Consider the following 16677-nt stretch of genomic DNA (forward strand, 5'->3'; position numbering starts at 1 on the left):
AAGATAACCTGTCAGATGTCATCCAGGATTCGAAGGAGACTCCACAAGATCTGCAGTGGTTGCTGCACGATCACAACCTGACCTGCGGCTGACCAGCCTTCCTTTCCGACCCAAGCTGACAATATTGACGGACACATCAGTGATAGGCTTGGGGTTTTTGCTTTTTAAAGTACTGTATTCTTTTTAGGTAGCCATGAAGTCAACATAGACATAAGAAACCTAACTTCATGGCAGAAGGTACCTAAGACCTGTCAACTACTATTGGAAAAGCCTACAGGGAATCAAACAAGTTGTGGAGTTTAATTCACCAAGGTAACTTACACTTTTGAGTAAGTTTACTACTTTTTCGTATTTACAAACTGCACTTTTGTAGTAATTTGCACTCTTGTAGTAAGTCTAGCACTACACATGGCCAACCACTGGTACTACAACACCCTCCCATAGAAAATAATGGAGGAAGGGACTTAAAACCCCATAGGGAATAATGTTATACGAAATTCAATTATTTAAAATAGTTAAAAATATAAATTAATGTAAAAAGAAGCAAAAATAGCAAATATTTCAATTAAAAAACATTTTTAAATTCTAAATGTTTTCAATATTTTATAATTAAATAATAAATATGAGAACACCTGGAGTATTAACAAAGAACATTTTGACGAGAATCAAGGATCCTATGATATTGTTTTTATTATAATAACTTAAGCAGTTTTCCAACATTCATGTTATAAATTAGGTTTCATGATCCGTATGTTCAATAGTGCATCTAAACAATGTAGAAAGGAAGAAATAATTCAGTCTCTCATCATCTTCCTCCATGTATTTGTCTAGGACTACATACAGTATTTCCTGTCAGGGTTGTTACTAAGCTTCGAAATGAGATAAAAAGTCTCAGGCTGCAGTAACTCTCAATTTCAACACATTTCCATGATTGCTCATCACAAATGACATGGACACGTACACAGCAAACACCACAAATTGCAATTTTCACTGTAAAGAAGATGTGCTTCCTGATGCATGGAGGACATCCACTGAAGAATGAGGAAAACCAGGCAAACAAGTATCCTCAAAACCAACAAGAGACATAAAGGTGGATAAAAAATACCCCAGGGGTCAATTATATAAAATGCTTCTGAGATCCAACTGCATCAGCATAAGGCCACACTGGTGATATGACCACATGCCAATATGGAACTCCGTTGTATTGTTTTGTACGGCCATAGGCTCAAAATGTCCTGCAAAGAACAAAAATGAAAAATGACAGATCATTAAAATTCATCTCTGGAGTTGATGTATACTTACAGAGCTGACCCCGTCGTCTGCTGATGGTGAGCTTTGCAAAACCTTTGCCCACTTTATGGGAAAAAATACAAATTTTTTGTATACAGCAAGATCTCTAGAAAGTGTGGATTTGAGTTTCATGTTTCTATTAGTGTTAGACTAGTTGGAATTCTTGATATTGAAAAATGCTTTGCTAACTCTGCCATTAACTGTATGCTAGAGAATTATAACAACAGTCCCGTAGAAAGAGGATACACATTTGAGTCATTACCACCCACCCCCCTTATTTTTTCTTTATTTTAGTTGCCTCTTTTGTGGTTTTACATTTTTTTTCCAATGACATTTCCAATAGACAGAAATGTTAAAGTGACCCTTGTATACAGGAAATTGTATTTTTAATTGTTATGTGTTTTATGGATTTTAATCCGAAATAAACCATTTACATGGATAGGAACACCTGCTTTTTAACGATCAAGCTGTGAAATCTGTTGTGTTGAAGTCAATGAAGAAGGATGTTTTGTAATGACTGCGATGAGGTGAAAGTAAGTAATCCCACCTCTTTGTGAAGCATATCAAATATTGTAGTCGTTCAGACACTCTTACAGGGAAAACGTAGCTCTTGTTGTGAAACCAGTGTTTTTAATAATCGAAATAAATTGCTATGATCCTGCAGGGATTAAAAATCTGGAGGTTTCGGCTTTCTCCTGTAATGCTAAACAAATGTGCATGGTGCAATCCATTTTGCCAGTGTGACACTGTCGGGAGTGCATTACAATGAAATGATTGATCTGATCCATCTACTTAAGGTGATTGTTATAGCCTTCCTGCCATGGCCAAAAGCCGGAAGTATCACAAACAGATTTCCTAAAACTACTTGTCTTCATGAATGGTTAAGACTCCAAGTTTTACATCCAGAGAATGTGCCTGCATCACCCAATCCAATCCATGTTTTGCTCCCAACGCCAGAATTACCACTTCTTGTTAACAGTGAAAGGATGATTATAATTTAGGATTGAAAGAAGGATGCATCTATAAAATTAAAACTTAAATGTATTAGATACACACACACATTCCTACATTGTTATGTCCCCATAACCTAAACAAGTAATACTTAACAGGTTGCTTGACTAGAGAGGAAGTATGGTTTCTGCTTTGTCAGTGGCTCAAAGGGTGGGATTGTAAAGCTAGATGTACTGCAGTGCAGGTCATTATGAGAATAGTATTCTTTCTGGAAACTGGGCAATAGAAAAACCTGCCAGATAAACTATCAATTACATGTTCACCATGTACTAGTTTCTCCCCGGTGTCTATACAAGCCTTCATACTTCACTTCAGTGCTCCTAATATGTGACCAGCTAAACATATAAAAAAGAACATGTGGCTATCTTCACTGGATGATGAACTGCTCTGCTCCACTGGACAGTGTGGGGAGGAGAACAAAGATTTGACAGGATTGCTGTTTGATCTAACAACAGAAGTTCAGATCAATTGGGCCAACTGGAGCAACCAACAATACTTCTCCCTGGTGATTTGTAGCAGGAATGTGTATCAAAGATCCTTATAGGAGACCTGTAGCCCAATGAATGCCTAATGCATCACATGAATGAACATGTAGGTACAGTGCCTAGAATGTCAGAGTTTTGTTTATATATTTCAGTACTGTATAAACTGCAGCATGTTGCCTTTCTCTGGCTAGGTACACAGGTTGACCAGTGGCACACTAAATTGATGCCAATCTTCTGTGAACATTTCCAAACATGTTCATATCTTGGGAGGATAGAAATGCAATCAGTAGTCTGTCTGGCACAGAGGTCTCTGATCACAGATATATCTCCACCTAGGCCATGAAGTTTATGATATAACAGACTGAGCCCTGGTACTCCCCCATGTTCAACTATTAATATAAACTAGTCAAAATCATCTGCTGCGACACTAGATTTCCTTGTCCAGAGTGGCTACCCACCCCATTCTGCTGGCATTCATTATTAAAAAGATGGGCAAGCAAGCTTCAGGGCAGAAAATGATTCCAGTTAGGCATATTGTGCTTCCCAACGTGCCATGGTATGATACATTTACCACTGCAGCAAATTTAGACTGAAGAAATGCATAGGCCCTCATGAAGAGCTTGTCGGAATAGCGTGGCGTATTTACCACATGTAGTAAATAAATTACACCACGGTGAGGTAATTACCACATGTGGTAAATACCTCCTATTCTGAGTTTCTAAACGGGAAATGGAGCAAAACAGGTGGAATCAATTTTTAACACCAAATTTCATGTTTTGACTTTTTCACGGGCTTCTTCCCCCAAAGGCTTGACCTGATGGAATTCATCAGAGAAAACTGCAAGAGTAGCACACAACTAGTAATTCTGATCCCTGCCAAACGTATTTGCACATGGTTGAAAGTTTACCCTTAATTTGTAAAGAGGGTCGGTCATAAGAGTTTTATTCGCTGACTAAGATTATATTTGAAGGTGGCAAATTCATTTAGAAGCACTGGTGCTGGGCAGGAGGCACAAGTGGAGCATGTGTGGTTAGCATCAGAATCGTTCACAGATTTGTCTTATGTGGACGGCAGTGGAACAAGTTTGAAGAAGATCATGCATGGGATCTTGCTGTGTCCACTCTTCATCAATCATAAATGCACAGACATCGCAGAGTGCATAATAGACCTGTATTGGAATCACACTTTTGAACAGAAATGCATCACAGCACTGCCCAAGATCTCGCACAAGTTGTCACTGATTAAACTTACAACAGATTGCGCTCCACATTCTGCACTGGCTAGTCTACCTGAGAACAGAGAACTCACATATAATGAGTCAAAACGCGAGCTTCTACAGAGGGTGTGCAGCAGTGTGAATATAGTGGTGGGTGCCATAGTTTTGATGCTGCTCAATGATTCCAAATCCCTATTTTTGGGGGCCGACACTTGGTTTTCTTCGTATCACATTTAAAGAGAGGGAACAATGCACAATAGGGAAAGAAGGAGGAATAGATAGATAAAAAAACTGTCACAAAGACAGAAAGCAGGAGTGAGATAAAGGAGAAGGGAGTGTCCGGTACAATATTAAAGAGGCATGATATGGATGCAAGACTACGCAGCCTTGGTATTCAGCACGCTGGCATTGTATAGCGCTACCTGTGGGCTTCTGAACACAGCTTTAAGCATCAGCCCTCATTTTTTTTCAAATTAAGCACTGGGTAGCAAAATAGTTTTTAATGTGTTTTTGAAATCCCCAAGACTTTCTGGAGTGATGCATTTTAGGAGAAGTTGTATGAGCAGTGTGTTGGAAATTTTAGGGTGCAGATATCAAGGGAAGTTAGGTACAATTCTGAGATCTGGTTCGTAATATCAATCATTAATAGTTAATATAGAAAATACAGTGTCTGAGTCTTCTGAAGTAATTCTGTGGAAGCACACAGCAGGTGTTTTTTACAAGCTGCAAGGTGAGATCAAAAAAACTGAATATGTCATCAGGCTCAAAGACGGTGTTGTGCCCGTGAATAATAAGCTGAGGTATCTACCTTTCAGCACCCAGAAGGAATTATCTAATAAAAAATAAATTGAAAAAAGTGTGAATTATTTCATTCCAGTACAATCATACACAAGCAAAGATGCACAGTTCCACATATTTAGCATAAAATGGAATATTTGGCGTATCATAAATAAATACATTCTCCATCTTCATACCCCTTAACTTGTGCCTTTCCAATAAGTAGTGCAGTTCTGAGGGCTCCATTCAAAGGTAATTCTGCCTACTACTTTCCCGTAATGTTTTAGATCAAGGTGTCAGAGAACTAATCGAATCTTCAGTCTAGCTGCCTCTATTATCCCTATTGTTGTAGAGGCCGAATGATGAAATGCGCACATGAGCAGACCTGAAGAGTATCAAACCAGTCATTTTGGCTGAATGGTTACTTTTTTCTCAAGATCAAAGAAGTCACTGACATTATGCCCCAGTGAGGTTTTTATATTTTTTTTTATGTGCATCTGAGACTAGGCTACTACCAAGTTGTTTAGTTAAAGGAGTCAAGGTGTTTGACAGGCTGTTACTCCTGGGTTGTTGGTCCAGTTAAAAAGAATTGTCAACAAACAAAACACACCCATCCATCAATCATGGACTAGACCTCCAAATCTAGTTAGAAAACAGTATGTTTTTTAGATAACCATCACCCACCAGGGTTTCTCCTTGGTGGCATTCTTCATCATTGGGTCCTTCCCGTTCCGCAGCGGAACAGGGCACGCTGAGACCTAAGGGTTACGTGGGAGCACATATAGGTGTAATATAGTAGATGAATATTAGATGTAAACAATAGGGGCGGGGGGTTGTGGAATTCAAAAAATATCTGCCTAGTAACAACAATATTCTTTATTTGCACCTCTAGTCGGTATGGTTAAAAACTAAGAAAACAGCAAGACTCAAAGGAATTATGTTCCTTAGTCTCTAAGGGACTAGATGCTTCAAGCCCTCCCCAATGCTTTTAATCAGGACCAAGGATATCTACTCCTTGATGCCACCCCTGATAAATCATGTAGTTGCAAACCATCTGCATGCTAAGGAAAGTAAATATACATACAGCACCGTTTTGGTGTTATGCCTGGATGATCTGAAATTACATAATGTGAAAGTTAATCAGCCAGAAGTCTGTGGTTATATTTCAAATTCTATACAAATTTTCTGGTACATTGTGTCTACTCCTTAATAAACATAACCTCTGAGCTAGAAATAACAACAGGGAAGCACTGTTGGAGATCTCACCTCCAACAGAGAAAGAGGAAAGACCCATCTGCATCACAACTTTCAATATAACTTCAAACCAAGTGAGCAAAATTATTAACAAACAATGGCGCACGTTAAATAGTGGCATTTTACAGTTACCCAAAACCATGTTCTCACACAGACGGGGACATAGTCTCCTAGACATGCTGGTACATACATGTCCCCCCCAAACCATTGACAGAATGGAAAATCAGGGTGTCATAACCCCCGTGAAGGGACACTACCCGTGTGGCGGGTGCAGCGTTTGTATTCTCACTGAAGAAAATAAGTTACCAACCTGTAACTATAGTTTTCCTGTACTGGAATCTTTCATGGATTCACATGCTTGACTCAGTAATATCCCAGGCGTCTCAGAAGAAGTCCAAGAACCCAGCTGCTCCCGTCACAACACCTCTGGACAAGGAAGGCAAACACCATAAATCTCATATCCGCCTTTTGGATAGGTTTGAAGCGATGTTCCATGAGTTGAGACAGGACCACGTTAAGGTGCGAGCGTACTGGAGGAGACATGACAGGTGTAAAGATCCTAAAAAGTCCCTTCATGAATTGTTTGATGATTCTCGCTGACCATAGAGAGGGGCCTGAAGAGGTTCTTTTAAAACGTGAAATAGCCATTAGATGAACCTTAATAGATGCATGAGCCAGACTAGTGTTCGCCAGTGAAAGGATGTAAGGAAGGATCTCATGAGCTGAGGAGGAGAAAGGATGAACGCCCGAATCCTGGAACCAAAGACAAACCGTATTCCATTTCATCCAAAATGTTTGTTAGTGCTCTGCTTGTTAGTGCGTGCCCGGGCGTGTCAAGGAATGTCTTTACATTCAGTGGAAAGGTCCAGATGATTGAACACTCTGTGTTCAGAAGCCATGCCGCTAATTGAAGCAATTTGGGATTCGGGTTCAGCACTTGACCCCAGGACATTGTCAATAGCGATGGGATAGGATCCAAGAGAATCGGCTGTCTCTCCGAGAAAAGAAGGATTTCTGTGTACCAATACTGGCGCAGCCAAGACGGAGTTTATGAGGAACATCTTGCAGGGCTCTGTCTTCATCTTCATGAAAAGCCTTGGCAGGGGAGGAATGGTAGGAATAGCATAGGCAAAGGTGCCTAACCATGCCATCGAAAACGTATTCCCCCAGTGTGGAAATGTGGATTTTCCTGATCAGTTATGTCCCCTATCTTGGACCCCAACGGTTCTATGTGCATGTCACAAGTACATGTATGTTCCCTCCAGTTCCAGTTTTGATGACGCAAACACATGTGCGCCCACCATCAACATGTCCTCTGTCAGATCCGCCATCAATGGGCTGGATATTCGATTCCTAAGTATGAAAGGCCACCGACTTTTTATGGCTAAGTGACTCCATTTTTACAGTTCAGGCAGAGTAGGCCCGATTCTGTCCTCAAAGCCTTTCCCTGCTCTCTGCCTCTGACAGCATCAGTTTGAGCCCGCATCTGTATCCATGAACTTTGTCCTACTTCCTGTGCAGCTAACGGTGCCTGCCTCGGCCAGTTTCGCCTGCCTGCCAAGAAGCTGTATTTCACCTTCGAATTATCTACTTTGCTCCTCAGCCGATGCATTCCTGTCTAGTAGTTTGGGTAAACATTTCCTTTAGCTCCCAAGCAAAGGGCTCGGCCTTTCTGTCCTCATACAAGTAATTCATAGCCCTGTTGCCATGGAAAGTTTTCTGCCCCTCGCATCTCATATAGACACTTAGACGCTTGTACACGCACTCACAGTCAGTATAGAATAGATTCTGTCCGAGAGTCCTTCCTTGTGGATAACATAGTTCTTTAAACATAGGATGTTAGATATGATTTGGGATTAGGTTGACTTGACCCCCCAGACTTTTTGTCTCCACATGTAGAGCTAAATGTCAAGTCCCCTTCACCCCCTAGTTGCACGTCAATTACACGTCATGCTGCTGCGCGCGCATCTATGCCAAGTATTATCTTATAGATCCACCTATGCACAACATTATGACCAATCATGTTTCTTTTTACTCCTTATTACGCCCATTTTCGGTTACGCACTTATAGTATCGTTTCTCTTATCAATTGTTACGCCTTCTACATTGGTTTCATTGTAATGTATGATCTATAAAAGCAATTTCCTGTCAATAAAATATCGTACTTCACTTCCTGAACCCCCGTGGTGACGGAACCTGAAGGCCGCGACTCGAGTCGGCCATTTTGGAATAAAGCCCATTCAGAAACCTCTTATACCACGGATTCTGCCTCTTATTATTCTGAGCTATTTTATTTTAGATTCCGTATGAAATTCAGTCCAGGTAAAAGAATATTTACCACATAATGGCGCCCGAACAGGGACACTTTCTCATCTCACGCGCCGGCGGTGCGTTGCAGGCCCGGTCTCCTGCCACAGCTGGACGGACCATAACGCGTACCAGCAGGATTTCCTGTAGCTCCCTCCGGTCAAGCGGGGGCGACTGAGGCTGCGATCAACCCAGACGAGGCGGTGAGAAGTGCGAAGTATCCCGACCAGAGCCTAGCTGAGAGAGCAAGATCCGAGGTATACAGAGGCCCACCAGGTTTTCGAAGTCCCGATGTCCAGAGGGTCCGATGTCCGCAGTCATCGAGTCCAGTCCATTCTCCGAGGCCTTCCGTTTCAAGGAGCTACCCGGTGAGTACCATCGCCGGGGAGGCGTGTTGACGCGCACATAGGTTGTGCCGGTCAAGACGGATTTGGGTACACAAATCCGGTCTGCACTGTTTAGCAGTGTATATGTACTGTTTAGCAGTATATCAAGTATTCCGAAGTATCTAGTTATTGTCGAGAATTCTGCTTGGTGATTAGTTATGCAGACTGTCATCATTTTTGGTCATTTTTAATAATGTTTTATGTTCAATATTTAATGTGTTAAAATGTCCTGCATATTGTGGTATGAGTGATTGTTCATTATTGTGTTTTTCGTATTAAGTGTGTTCAAGACCAGGTATCAGACCAGTTGTCAATATGCCGCTCTTTTCGAAGTTAAGACAGATTACTACTAGAAAAGGGGTGCTTGAAGAAGCAGTTCCTATTCCTCCTAGGGACACTCCAGGGCATTTTATGTATCACAAGCATGGCTTAGATGCCATATTATTTCTTGATTTATGGGTAGATTATACCAAGGGATTGCCAGAAAGTCAAAGGTGGCCCGCAGCGGGAACCTGGGATGCAGAGTGCATCATGAAAGTCGAGGAAGAATTATGGAAAAGAAAAGTCAGACAGTCACAGAAAGACGCTGTTGAGTTATGGCGTAAAGAATCTCATAGACGTACAGAAAAAGCACGTAGACAAGAAGAGAGGAGTAAAGAAAGTTCAAATAAAGTTCAAGAAAATCTATTAATTGAGGAAGGTATCCGAGTGAAATCAGAACAAGTAGATAGACAAAGAAATGCCCTTATGAATGGTATGTATCCCCTTCTAGCCGAAGGATTACCTAAGGCTGCTCCAGAGATGCCAAAAGACTTGCCACCCCCATTATTTCCAATTAAGGTACATCCTAAAGGACATCCCAGAACCGCAGAAGATGTTTTTCTTTCCTCATATCTAGATGACGCAGCTCCCGAGTATGCTAACCCCGCACCACATAGACCGTCTGGCGGGGGGGTTCAACGTCAGGATCAGGTATCTGTCCCTGTGCAACAGCAAGTCCCGACACAAGCTTCGGCAAGCACATCTGTTTCCGCATCTGTCTCCGCAATCGATTCTACAGTGGTGTCCACACCTATAGTTGCTGTGTCACGTTCGACGAATCCATTCACACCCGACGCCCCAGATGGGGCCACGGGAGGTGCTAGCAATACTTTTACGCCACCTAGAATAAATAAACTTGTTTTTCAAGAGTTAGCGCATTCACGTACACCCAAATTCGTAAGTGAACGTGCGCTTAAGGAACTTCTTATAGATTGTAGATATGACCCGGTGGTCGGTAAAGAGGACGAAATGGTCCTGGCATCATTACGCATCAGACGAGCCGCAGGGTATTTAGCGAAGTTACCAGGAATGACTGCGCATCTAGATAAGATATATCATTTTGTTCAAACAGGGCGAGATCCAGAATGTATTAATAGAGCTATGGAATTCCAGAAAGTAGAGATACAGGGGGAACTGTTACGTTTCCTCATAAACTGTGTGATCAGAAATCAAGACCGACCGGGGGTAGACCCGAATGCGATGCTTATTCTTACAAGATGGAGCCAGAATATATCAGAAGGGAGACACGATAAGCAAAACTGTATAATAGCCATGTGCCGAAAAATCCGTAAAGAAATAGAACGTATTCATGAAGAAAGATTGGAAACAGACGAGTTCGAGCAAGATGAAGTGTCCGAATCAGGGGATTCCGTAAGACAGTCAGAAACCATAGCCTATGTAGGTAGAGGAAGATCCTGTAATAATACTAGATGCTTTTCTGATCCCATACACTCTGTATGTCCAAATAATAGCAGAACGTATCCGACGCCTATAATAAATCTGAAGTCTCCTGAACATTTGTTTCAAGCCGCAGATAAAATACTCCGAGAACGAAGGGGTTACCACCTCCTCGATTCCATGGATGAGCAAGAATTAGCCAGATCAGCCGTCCACTGGATTGACAGTCCTGGAAAATACGGTGATGAGACCGTAGCACACACGTTTTTTAACCTCAGTCCAGATGAACAACGTTTAGCTGGAATCTATATGATTCAGCAACTCCTTATATTATATAAGAGCCAACATGCTGATCCTGGTCCTTTACCTGATATATTAACGGAACTACTCGCGAACAGATGGAGAGGTTCTAGTAACAAGTTAATTAAAGAAATATTAGTGTCACGTAAACAGTACGTCCTTTTTGTAAGTCCGGATTCTTTCTCGCTGCCCAGCAAGGAAAGAACGCCGTATTATATGGATAGACAAAATCCCTTACGAGAAGTGCACCCAATAAAAGGCGAAGACAATCAGTTTCACCGTGTATTTGTATACACACCCATAACAAAAATTGAATTGTTAGAAATGAAGAAAGTAGTACCCAGTCATGACAAAGACCCAGCGGGTTTTCACCGAGAAATTAAAGACATGTTACTGATGGGAGAGTATACCTATCCTGATATTATGACGATATTAAAGGTACTAATGCCTGCTGGCATTTATGAAAAACTGAAAGAAAAAGAGTGGGAAGTGGGAGACCAAAAGATAGATTGGACAGCATTAGAAGCAGAAGAAAGGGCCCGAACTGCAGGTTCAGGGCTCGGGGATAAAGTTAAAGCATTACCAGGTTTACTAGTACAAGTACTGCCACGTTTATTAACTACGAAAAAGGAAGATTGGGGTGCAATCTCAGCCTGTAAACAAAAGCATGATGAAGACACAAGTGATTATTATGCCCGATTTGAAAAATGTTTTGGTGTAAATAGTGGTATAAAAGCAAGTAGTGAGTCGTATCCACATTTATTTGTGACAAAATTAGTAGAAAATGCATTGCCTCCAGTGAAGAATAGAATATTGAAATTCGAGAGTACCTGGCAAAGTAACACTCCGTCACAAATGCTACAAATGTTACAGTATCATCACAATAGAATTAGAGATGAACAAGAACACGAACAAAGACGTATGAAGGATACAAAAATGAAAATGCTAGTTTCTCAGACAGTACCAGCGGATGGTCACAAAAAGGGTGTGACGCATTCCGGAGAATCAGCAGTTCCTGTAAAAGGAACGTGCAATTACTGTAAACAACTAGGCCATTATGTACACGATTGTCAAGTCCTGAAGCGTAATATAGCTATAGGTATTGCAAAAGAAAGACCACGACCACTCAGACAGGATCAGAATGAACAAGGAGCTACGCAGCATGGACAGTCCATGCCAGCTCAGCAACAGTCTATGCCAGCCTCACAACAACCCATACAGTTTGTGCCAGCTGCACCACCGTTGCCTGCTACTGCCACACAAACCACAACACGACAAATGTATCAGACTGCCCAATATGAATATCCTGAGTATCAGCGTTACGCATGAACTAGCCTAGAGAGGGAAGTTGACTTACCCCTTATTGAGATTCCTGTAGATCAAGAAGGACCTTATGTACATAGTGAATTATTAGGTCAAGATAAAAAATTCTTACTCGATACAGGGGCAAGTCGAACAACAATAAAGCGTAGTGAAGTTCCAGGGGCACCCCTCTCAGGCTCTCAAAATGTTTCCCTTGGTTTCTCAGGAAAGCCTATTGTTAATGAGGTATCACAGCCACTTCCACTTACGATTGGTCCCTTGACACGAACTACTGATTTATTGCTTACCAAATCCTGTCCAGAAAACTTGTTAGGTATAAAGACATTAAAAGCCCTAGGGGCTATTATCTGTTGTTCTCCGGAAGGAGTAAGATTGTTTTTACGTGATTTTAAAGGTCATTATGTATCCAGAGACATGGATCGCCGATTACAGACTTTACCAGCACATCTATGGGCACAAGGCCCTACTGATGTTGGTTGCATGAACATTACACCATACCGAGTCACATTAAAGGCAGGAGTGGTACTACCACGAATGCGACAATACAAGTTACCGCAAGATGCTGTAGTGGCTTTGCTGAAAATCATTGACGAGCTAATTGCCCAAGGAGTAGTTGTAGAAACAGACTCCAATGTATGTAATTCACCGATAATTCCGATTCTTAAACGAACTGATCCTACTGCTCCGCCAGTATATCGATTGGTTATTGACTTGCGTGAACTAAACAAGTGCATTGTGCCACAATTTCCTGTGGTCCCCGATATCTCATCATTATTGACAGCAATTGATTCCGAAGCAACATTCTTTACTGTAATTGATCTCAAGAATGCCTTTTTCAGCGTCCCCATAGATCCGGAAAGTCAATATTTGTTCGGATTCAGTTTGAATGGGCGCAGTTTTAAATTCTCACGCGCTCCTCAAGGATTCACAGAAAGCCCCAGCATCTATAGCCAAGCACTGAAACGAGAACTTGACAGTATCCACATGCCAGTTAATACTGCACTGCTTCAATATGTCGATGATCTGCTGATCACCGCTAGAAGCGAACCCGAATGTGAAAAGGCTTCTCTGACAGTTTTACATTTTCTAGCCGACAAGGGGCACAAGGTGTCTCCTTCTAAGCTGCAATTCTGTGTCCAGCGAGTTATTTATCTTGGTCACTCGCTGTCCAAGGAGGGAAGGCAGCTTACACCAGATCGCATTCAGTTAATTGCTAACATGTCAATACCCCAGACACAAAAGGAGGTGCGGGCTTTCATAGGCCTCACTTCATATTGTAGGCAGTGGATCCCTCAATATGCATTCCTAGCAAAACCACTCATTCAGTTGACAACACAGGAGGCAGCCACATCGACTGTCCTCCCTTGGACTCAGGAACATACACAAGCTTTTGAAAGCTTAAAGAAAGCTTTATGTCAAGCACCTGTTTTAGCGACACCATGTTACAGCAAACATTTTACACTTTTTGTTACAGAACGCGAAGGTACTGCCTTGTCAGTACTCACTCAGGAACAAGCAGGATCACGCAAGCCATGTGCTTATTTTTCCAGTACATTAGATCCCGTAGCTCAGGCTTTGCCTGCGTGCCTGAAATCAGTGGCAGCAACAGCTTTAGCAATCAGACAAAGCGATGCCATAGTGTTAGGACATCCATTGACAGTACAAGTACCACATGCAGTAGAAGTTCTTGTGAACCGAACGCAAACACAACACTTGGCCATAGCAAGACTTACCGGTTATGAACTGACATTGTTTCAGCCACACATAGAGATCCGACGTTGTAATACATTGAATCCTGCTACACTCTTACCTGTAATTGGAACAGACCCACTAGCTCATGATTGTGTTGAAGTTATTGAAATAAAGACGAAACCTAGACAAGACTTAACAGACGTTCCATTGTTAGATCCAGACCTGACTTTGTATGTAGATGGATCGTGCATGAGAACAAGTACAGGAGATTTAGTGGCCGCGTATGCAGTTACAACAGACACTGAAGTTATTGAAACAAACTGTATAGATACTTTGTCAGCCCAAGCAGCAGAACTTATTGCTCTAACACAAGCCTGTATTCAAGCCACAAATAAGAAAGTTAACATATACACTGATTCACGTTATGCATTTGGAGTCGTACATGACTTCGGGGTGCTTTGGCGAGAGAGGGGTTATTTAACTTCTCATGGGACCCATATTCAGCATGGGTCTCTCATTCATGCTTTGTTAGACGCAATCCATCTGCCCACTGCTATATCGATTATGAAATGTAAAGCACACACGAAGGTTACTGATATCATTTCTCAAGGCAATGATTTAGCTGACAGAACAGCTAAACAGACTGCTCAGACTCACACATCCGACATGACAAAGCCAATAGTCCCGACACCAACACAATGTATGACGATTAAGGATCCCGCGCTTGACATAATTGACATACAGTCACATGCCACAACAGAAGAAATAAAGAAATGGACTGAACTAGGAGGGATCCAGACAGATCAGGGATGGATGACGAAGGAGAAATCTGTATGGTTTCTTCCTGACTCTATGGTCCAAGCCATTATAGCTACAATTCACAGTCCGGCGCATTTAGGAGAGAAAGCTATGCTAGATAGCATTCAACACATTTGGTTCAATAAACATTTACGAGCAGCAGCTAAACAAAAAGTCCGTACCTGTATGATATGTTGTCAGTTCAACCCAGGAAAAAGTGTTCCCGTAGAACAGGGTGGATTTCATACTCCTGATCATCCTTTCGAAGCTCTCCAGATGGATTATATCCAGATGGAACGATGTCGAGGATTCAAATATGTTCTTGTAGTTGTCTGCGCTCTCTCCCGATGGACTGAGGCATACCCAGTATCAGATTACACTGCCCCGACCACTGCCAAGCAGCTAGTTCGAGAATTCTTCCCACGGTACGGTTTACCACGTGTTGTATATTCAGATAACGGCCAGCCTTTCTCATCCGAATTAATGAAACATGTCTCACTTTTGTTGGGATATCAGTGGAAGTTTCATTGTGTCCGACACCCCGAGGCAGCAGGTCTCGTGGAACGACATAATCAAATTTTGAAAATCAGATTGTCTAAAATATGTAAGGAGAAAGGTGTTGACTGGATAGTAGCCTTACCAGTTGCACTATTTTACATAAGAATGGTAGCACACTCTCGAACAGGGCTATCCCCGTATGAGGTGATCTTCGGCAGACCACCGAATATGTGGGGGACGCCTATACCCCGTAAAATAACTGATGTTGATTGTAATATGCTGACAGATTACCTGGCTTCCTTGATGTCTGCACTACAATCTTGTCGTTCACAGGTAGCTGCAGCCTTTCCTGACAACACTGAGGTGAAACCCCATGACGTAATCCCGGGCGATTATGTCCTTGTGAGGAACTTTGACAGAAAGACTCAACTGGAGCCCAGGTGGAAGACACCTAAGCTAGTCCTGTTGACCACAAGGACAGCCGTGAAGATCGAAGGAAGAAAAGGTTGGATCCATTCAAGCCACATCAAGAAATTTCATGGACTTCCTTCAGATATAAACAGTCCTCCTCGTGTGTCTTCACCCATTGACTCAAAGTTACCTCTGGCTGAGGCCAGTAGCACAGACCTCTACAAACTAAAACTTAGACCCAGGCCGTCGGACGATTTGATTGTTTAAGTCCTCTCCTAGGTGAAGCGGTTGAATCTGTCCCGACATGTATCCCTTAGGTCTGAATCATGAACAATCAAGAACAATGTTGAAACGACATACATACTGTAAAGCACTGCGTAGCCACTGTATAGTGACATTATTAATTTTGTTTTTCTTGAGTTTTATAATAATTACTGCAAGTATATTGTTGCATATGTATTATCCTGTTTCTAAACATATTTTTAATATAACTGACGAACATTCTTTTAGTGACCTACCCCCACATGAATTATCCTATAGACTTGCGCTGCGTAATAACACTTTCATTAGTATGTTACATCATTCCCATCAGACTAGTAATGCCACTAATTGTTGGGTGTGTGGCCGACTCCCTCCCTATCAGAATAACAAAGGAGTTCTGCCTTTCTTCCCCCATCCGTTCACACATAATGGCTCCTGTGGAGCATGGTTTAGTTTACTAAATTCCATAGACTCAGACACAGCAGTTTATCAACACCATTGGATATGGGGAAATCTGAATCTAGTTTTATTCAAAGTCTGTTACCCAGATAAGGAGGGTCACCCCAGTAGAACAGGAACTGATCTAGAAAATGAAGTGTATGGATTAGGTAATTTTACACCTAATCTTATGATTCTGAGTGTCGAATCCGAAGTTGAACTAATTCTGCCCACTATGTCAGTATTTCCAGTTAAGGGTGAATTATGTGTAAGAAAAGCTGGTTCCATACATATGGGCCATAGCAAATGCGTTACTACAGTAGAATATAGTGATCAAGGTAAATCTTCATTTAGAGCTTCTCGCCATTCCTACTTTATATGTGGTCAGACCGCATATATGCGTCTGCCTCTAGATTGGGATGGTACCTGTTACATAGCATTCCTTTTGCCACCTGTTTTCCTAGCTCCTCCTGATTATTATCGAAATATTCATTTAGTACACAATAGAGAG

At 41.8% G+C, this 16677-nt stretch overlaps 1 protein-coding gene across 2 annotated transcripts in view; it reads right to left on the reverse strand.

The window, feature by feature from the left end:
• Nucleotides 1-667: 667 nt before the first annotated feature.
• Nucleotides 668-16677, reverse strand: part of HDHD5 (haloacid dehalogenase like hydrolase domain containing 5) — a 179336-nt gene continuing 163326 nt past the window's right edge. The window contains exon 9 of one of the 2 annotated variants that reach the window (XR_014981216.1): nucleotides 668-1235. The gene's annotated coding sequence lies outside the window, so the exon portion shown is untranslated. Of the gene's footprint in view, nucleotides 4835-16677 lie in introns of both variants that reach the window. The other variant, XR_014981217.1, reaches the window with a different exon arrangement.

The sequence above is a fragment of the Triturus cristatus genome, chromosome 4_1 (assembly GCF_964204655.1).
Source record: "Triturus cristatus chromosome 4_1, aTriCri1.1, whole genome shotgun sequence".
NCBI lineage: Eukaryota > Metazoa > Chordata > Amphibia > Caudata > Salamandridae > Triturus > Triturus cristatus.